The sequence below is a fragment of the Nilaparvata lugens genome, chromosome 2 (assembly GCF_014356525.2).
Source record: "Nilaparvata lugens isolate BPH chromosome 2, ASM1435652v1, whole genome shotgun sequence".
In the NCBI taxonomy this organism is placed as follows: domain Eukaryota; kingdom Metazoa; phylum Arthropoda; class Insecta; order Hemiptera; family Delphacidae; genus Nilaparvata; species Nilaparvata lugens.
The window spans coordinates 61,918,555-61,926,773 of record NC_052505.1 but is presented as its reverse complement, the minus strand read 5'-3'; positions in this window follow the sequence as shown (position 1 = coordinate 61,926,773).

The window sequence follows — 8,219 nt, the reverse complement described above, 5'->3', positions numbered from 1 at the left end:
GCATCACCCGTTAGATGCACTTCATTTCAGTATTTCCTAGTGGAGAGGCGCGCTTAAGGACACCTCAAGGATCAAAATTTCAAACACTTATAACTTTTGACACAATGCTCAGATTTCATCGTACTAAACTTCATTCTTCTCGGTTGACAAGGCGGTCCAAAATCATGCATCATCTCAATCAAGTCAAATTCGGTCGAAAAATGGATGAAGTGCATCTAACGGGTGATGCTCATAGAACATAGTCTCATGAACTCATGTCATTGTGCGAAATATCAATGTGAGGACAATGTAGTTGGTGATGATGGTTAAAGCTGAAAATTACATATTTTTCATAATACAAGGAGCATTGTTGTCAGGTGTACCTGGAAATCTGTATGAGATAGAGCGCTCTACCTGATCTCAGATTGTAGAGCACAAAAATACGCCCAGAGGGATTTTGAATTATACATCTAAATGGTAACAATCGGAAGATATTGTTGATCAAAAACTAAAAATCATCAAAATTGATTTTTTCTTCAAATTTCACTCATTTTTGAAAAATCATTACATAATCTAATAGGGCAAGGAAAGTGAAAGTTTCTTCATTTTATATTTTTTTTAGGCTATGTTTACATTTGATTATAATAATTGTAGGTACTGTATGATCACACATAAGATTATACAATTTGAGCTGTAGAAATATATTTAATGTAGTTATTGGAATTGGCTAGTAAAGGATATAGCCTACAGTATCCGATTCTTCATACAGTATTAAAAAAAAAATGAAAAATACTATTAGGGTGACATGGGAGGAAGGGACTTGTTTAATTCAACTTTTGATAAGAGGCGTTTTTACAAAACTTTAATTTCAAATTATGACATTTTTAAGTTAATGAGATTAATTGAAAATATGTAATTGTGTATTAATAGTAGAATTCACTCACCCCATTTAAACTAAATAATTTTGTTGGTTAACCAATCTTGTAGCTTGTACTCGCCATTGGAAATTACTTTATCTATTACAATTTAACATGTGATTTCCTCACACATAAGCCATATAAGTACACCAAAAGACGAATTAATAATAATAATAAAACAATTGAAAATGCTTGACATTTTTATTGATAATTTATTATTATTAAGTGCGTCGCCCATTAAATGACGTCATTGAATCTGAAACCAGCCTGGGGTATTTCATGTAAACCATGGGGTAGTACATGTAAACCACTTCGAAGACTTCTGCTACCTACTGCTAATATTGACAACAGAGATAGACAAGGATAGCAATACCATAGCATATTGAACACTGCCATTATAATGTGGACCTCACTATAGCATTTAATATAGTGAGGTCCATGTTATAATGGCAGTGTTTGATTATCAATGGTATTGCTATCCTTATCTATCATTCAACAAAGTGGATAGCACTATCTCTTTCTCGCTTTTGCTCTGTTGCCAGATCGTCTTTTAACAATGTAGAATTGAATTGAATTGAATTGAATTTATTGCCAAAATTACAAATACATATTTGTACAATATTAATCACAAGAGTATACAATACAAATAGACATTGATTTTAACTTGAGTACAACAATATTATCAATGCAATATTTGGCACTGCCAACATAAGAAACCTTGTGTGTTGGCAGTGAGTTGCAGTTCACTTATTCTGCTTCAAGTACTTTATATACAATTCAAATTTTATAATGTATAAAGAAAGTATTACAGTAATTTACAAAAATCGCAAAAGCTTGAAAAAAAAACAAAACTTAAGAATACTACATATTATATGATAAAGTGATATCCAATTAATTATTGTGACGTCTTGAGGCCATCATGACAGTTAATCTTTCAAAAAGAGAAAATAAATACAATAAAACTAATCTCCTGCAAGATACGTGGGACAATTACATACCTGGTTCAAGAACCTGAAACCGAAATACCATCGTTCACAGTTTCTAGTAACAATGCTTGTTGGGTACCATACTATACTTCATACAACTATTTTGAAGAATATATTCTGCTCAATCCAATATTCTATACTTTTAAGTAAATTACGTGAGATTTTTTATCTATAAAATCGTTTGGAATCTTATTTATAATGTAGTTACAATAATATGTAAATTGGTGCCTGCATATGGTTAGCTTGATGAGTTCTGTGTTAAATCTATTGTTAGGACGTGTATTATGGGGTGAAATATGTGTAGCAAAATTCGATTTATTCTTATTGATATAGAGTATTATGTTTTTCATATAATTCTGTCTTATTGTCGGGACCTTAAATTCAAGAAAAATTTCCCTACTAGGATAGAGTCGTGGCTTTCCTAATGCAGCTCTTATAATATGTTTTTGTAGGATAAATAATTTTTTAAATGTGTATCATATGCAGCTCCCCATACTTCATTAATGTATTGAAATAATGAGTGAGCATAAGCAAAGTAAATTCTTCGTATAATGTCTTTGTTTTTTATTTTATTTATTTTGTAAAAAATGTAAATGAGGTATTTCAACTTTGAGCACAAATAGTCTATGTGTTTGTTCCATTTTATATGTTGATCCAAGAGTATACCAAGATATTTAATTGTGTGCACCCTTTCTAATGTTTTATGTACTTCTGCATTATCCGTAGTGTTTTCATAGCGATTATTTGTTGTTCCTATTGTAAGATTTAAATCTGTTGCTGGTTGTCCAGTTATATTGGGTGAAAAGGTGATATACTTAGTTTTGTCAGCATTTAATGTCAAGATATGATCTTGCAGCCATTTTTTTACTATTATTAAGTTTCTATTTGCCATATTGAATGTTTCTTCCCAGCTTTTGCCACTGAAGATCAATACAGTGTCATCTGCAAAAGACAGGGTGGTGCAATCTTGGAGGTTTAGTTCGAGTAGGTCATTCACATACAACAGAAAAAGAATTGGTGATAACACAGAACCTTGGGGCAAGCCGAACCCTGATGTATATTAATATCAGTTCGACCATGGAGATTTAGGAATTGTTTCCGTTCAGTTAGGTACGAAGAAAATAAATCATTTGCTATGCCTCTAATTCCAGATCTGTCTAATTTATTTAATAATAGATTGTGAGGTATGGTATCAAAAGCCTTTGATAGATTAATATTGTAATTGATAGTTAATTAACAAAATATTTCATCTTAATTATGCAAATTCATTATGAAATTATTAAAAATTATAATTTCTTGCTTAATAAAATATAATTGATTATTTTAAATAAGAATGAACAGTTAATATTACGTCAATAAACCTGTATCAGTTACCATCCATAGAAGGAATTGACAAGACTGATGATCGGCAACGTTGTTCTCCTATCTTTCTCCACTTAGCCTACCCGGTCGTGTATTAGGCTACACGAGGATATTATTTTTTATCCTTCTTAGAGAATCGACAATTATTTGTTGAAACACCGCCGATTTATGAAGTTACCTACATCACAATATTATATTATCGTTATTCTAATTGCATTCAATCTTTATTTTCATTGATTAATTTTTATACTTTGTGAAATTCGTTAAATAATTAGCATTATCATCATTCAATGTAAATTAGTGTATAAGCCAGTTAATATTGTAAATATGGGCTATTAATAAAGAACTCTAATCTAACCTAATCCAATGCTATTATAACGTGGACCTCACTATAGTAGCGGTAATTGTAATTTCTAGCATGATGGAGCAGTCACGTGTCGTGGTCTCCAGCGACCCCGTGCACTCAAGTCTTGGCGTCATGTAAAATTAATGCATTGGTTGGATTGACACTTTCCATTCTGTATGTATTCTGTGGCTGAACGGTTGCTCATGACTAATGAGCAATTTCATAATTGCTCATGACTCATAGATGTTTCCTATGCTGCTCATTGACCGAGCGAAGTGAGGTTTATAAGATTCAAGTCGACGGTTTTGCATTTCTTTTTAATGTTTATATTTATGTTCCGCATTTACAGCGAAACGCAGCAACAGATTTTCATATGAAATTTGACAGGTAGGCCTGAGCTCCTTTTTGAATTTCGCGTCGACGTATAGGCTACATAAGGTTTTTTGAAATTTTGCATTTTAAGGATACGGTAATACAAAAGGAAAAGGAGTCTCCTTTGAACGCCAATATTACTACAAAAATCAGACTATAGAATTATTCATCATAAATCAGCTGTCGAGTGGATTATAAATTGCATGCAATGACAAATGCAAATTTTATATCTCAATGTAACTTGGTAAAAATCAGCTGTCGTGTGGACTATTAATTGCAAGCCATGAGGCATGCAATCGATAACTCAAAGTAGCATAAATATAAATATAAAGAGAATAAATAAAAATCTCAGTACCCTTTTTTTAAAATATTTTGTCACGACATGTTTCGGTCATTTATGCCATTATCAAGTGATCACTTGATAATGGCATAAATGACCGAAACATGTCGTGACAAAATATTTAAAAAAAAGGGTACTGAGATTTTTATTTATTCTCTTTATATTTATATTACAAGTAGCCCTATACAGGAAAGAAATAAACTCAAAGTAGCATATTATTTTTTCTTCCGACTTTTCTCTGCTTTCAACTCGGTGAGCTTTTGATTATAGTAGGCCTACAGTATAGTGAGGTCCACGTTATAATGACAGTATTTGATCAACTTTGGTTTTGCTATCCTTGTCTATCATTCGACAAAGCCTGTGGGACTATCTTTTTCTAGGTCCACAACGATGCCAATTATGTTTTTGGCAGTGTAGAAATATAATTAATTAATGCATAGAATCGGAATCGCTATTCTTCTATCTTTATCCACTGCCACTATAACGTGGACCTCACTATAGCATAGTTGTTTGCAACAACCCAAACAGCCATTAGTTGTTTACACATCGATATGCCGTCAAGCACTGGCGTTGATGATTTGGAGATTATTCAAAATTGAGGTATCTTTTCAAAAAGTATAATACATTTTGTCCAATAGATTTTTCCACTGAAACTTCGAGGTTAACATTTAAAGTCCAAAAATTAAAAACCAGAAGATCCATTAGATTAATGTTAGAAATTAATGTTATTAATATGACACTCTAAATAATAATATATTTATGCCAGATTTCATCAATTTGTAAAATTTCCAAATTCCATGCAATAGACCAAGACTTAATATGCTATTTTTCAAATACCGTTTGTCAGAAACGCTCACCATTTCAATTCCTACCTAAATAGAACAATAAACTAAACCTATTCCTTGAAACCCCCCATTCTATGACCGCTACAATACATTCAAAAAATCTTGTAAAAATTATGCTGCTCAATTGATAATTAAATTATTATTTTTTGAGCTCTACTAACTCTTTATTTTTTCATTTTTTTTCTTCTTTCTTTGTATATACATGTTTTTCATGTATTTTTTATAACCCTTCATCAACTTTCCTGAATCTAACTCAAATATCGTTCTCTTCTAATCTTTATTAGTTGAACTGAATCGTTGTGAATATTCAATGAAGTGCGATATTATTTTCTTTTGTTTTCCTTTTTAATTGTGAAGTTATATAACTTTACACCGACACGTCAGGACAGGACAATTGACTCTGATGGACAGACAGTATTAGAGGACGCTGTGGTTTTTAACTGTGCGAGGTCTACTGTTCACAGAACTAATTGTATTTTTGTAAACAAAACTAAAACCTAACCTATTTCATTGTATAATAAATTGAAATGGAAAACCATCACGTGATTGGAGTTGTTTTGAATGCTTTGGAAGATATTTTAGCTGTTACCGTATTGGATTTATGTAATCATGCATTTCCCTGCTTCCAAATACATTATAATGGAGTCCATTGTAATTGTAAACCACCTCGTATTCAGCCATGTCGGTTTACGTTCTTTTCAATTAGTAGAAAAGTATGATGAGCTGATCAGTGCAGGAACTGGATGTGATGTAATTTTTTTTCTTATCAGTTAGACCAAAGACCTTAAAGAGGTATAGACCCACAATGGCTATGCCTTTCCTCTTACTTGAAAATTAAAGGCTGCCATTGAGGCAATTTAGTGCGAGATATTATATAATATTATATTATAATATACATATCACGCAGTTTTTTTATCCACAAGTATCTGGTGTCCCCTGTTCACCGGCTACTCCAGACATCTGTGTAATGCATGCAATGAATAATCCACTTATTATCAGCAGATTGATTATGATAACTGAATTCTATAGTCTGATTAATCCTATCTTCAGAGTAGATGATATATATAAAAAATATAGTGATATCTTGATATGGAGGAAATTCCTTTTCCTTTCATATTATCCTTAAGGCTGTGAAAAGGCTAAAAATAAACTTTCTACTCGTGATATTTTTCAAAGTTTTTCGATTTGTATATCATCAAGCTATCAAAAGGAAAAGTTTTCTCAGGAATAGTTATTCGATTCACTAAAAATAATCAAAAGTAACTTTTAGTTTAGTTATTTTTGGTAAATTGAATAACTTTTTTCAAGAATTGATATTTTCAGAAAATTTTTGTTTTACTAGATCAACAATACCATGAAGAATCCATCCTCCAAGCCTCATGGATCTATATATTACCGAATTTAAATGTTCTGTCCCAAAAATTCAAACTTCAGGCGCTGATATCTCAAAAAGTAATGATCGGAAAAAAATGTTTTCCTGAGAAACTTTCTCATTTTGATAGCTTGATGATATACAAATCTTAAAATTTGGAAAAATATCACGAGTGGAAAGTTTATTTTTAGCCTTTGCATAGCCTTAAAATTCAAAATTTCAAAAACGTTGTGTATACATAGACGCGCAGTTAAAAAAGGACTATTCCTGCCAAATCTCATAGAATTCTATCAACGCGTTTGGCCGTAAAAAATGCGTTACATACATACAAACAAAAAAAAATCCGAGTTAAAACATAGACCTCACTACGTTCGGTCAATTATAGATTACAAAAATCTTCAAGGTCTTTGGTATGTAATAATCTTCCAGGTAGTCCCCTCAATGGCCGATTTCAATTGCAAATACACTAGCGCTGCATGTGAGTCTATGCATCTTTAAGGTCTTTGAGTTAGACCAAACAGTGCTTCGTTCAGCGCCACGTCCACTGACCAACTGTACATCGTTCACTCGATCAGTGGCTTTGAACGCAACCAATGCTGAACTTTCTTCTTGACTGGTTGACAACTTTTTTCTTTCCAATGCTTTCAATTGTACAGCTGACAGAATATTAGCGGCATTTTGAACGAGTTATTCAGCACGGAGTGCTCACAAGTTACTGAATAAAACAACTAGCAATTGTTACAACCTTTTATTATTAACAATATTACGAATCAATCTTCTATGTAGTAACTGCAACCAGTGCTACATAAAAATAACTAAGTAACTATTGTTATGAAATAACTATTTAAGTCAAGTTTTGATCACAGGTACCACAGCAATAACAATAATTGGGCCTACTTATAAGATATTCATAAAATTATATGCATACGACTCTTAGCCCATTAAAATTGAGTGGTAAGTATATTTTGGTTTACAAAGTACTTATCAAATAATATTAGTAAGTTTTTATGCCACAGCTATTTTAAAAGTATTATCATCTTGAATAATAATTACAATACAATGAATTATATCTATTGGATAATATATGCTAATATCAGTGCTAAGTATAGACATCCAAAATTTGAAAACGTTTAACAAAATAAGTTATTGTTTTAAAAGAAGTAACGATATCGGTATAAAAATTTCTGTTTCATACTGTATTGGGTTATATAATAAAATAATTTGTAAGCTACTATTACACTTGTAATTTACATGAAGCTTAAACTATTTATCAGTTCAGATACCGCAGTTGTTTCAAGAAATATCATCTCAGAAGATAATTACAAATAAAATAGATGAAACTTATTGATCAATGAAATATTGTAGGCCAATTGTAGTTTTTGTTTATTGAATCTATTTCTATTATTACTTATTGGCTAAGAATTTGAGATTATATTTCTTTCAATTATTGTTTTATGTGTTAGTATTGTTATATGTAAATATTTTTGAATAGCTTATGCTTGTAAACTACAGCAGTAGAAAGTCAAATTTTTCTTTCTTGTATTGTGTCTATTGTTGTAATGACTCCTCCTCTAAACACGGACTTGTTCCATATTAGAGGGAGTAATTTTCAGGGAATATATTGTAAAATGTACTTTCTGGAAATAAATTGTGAAATAAAAAAAATAAAATTATAGGCCTACTAATTCTACAGAGAATCA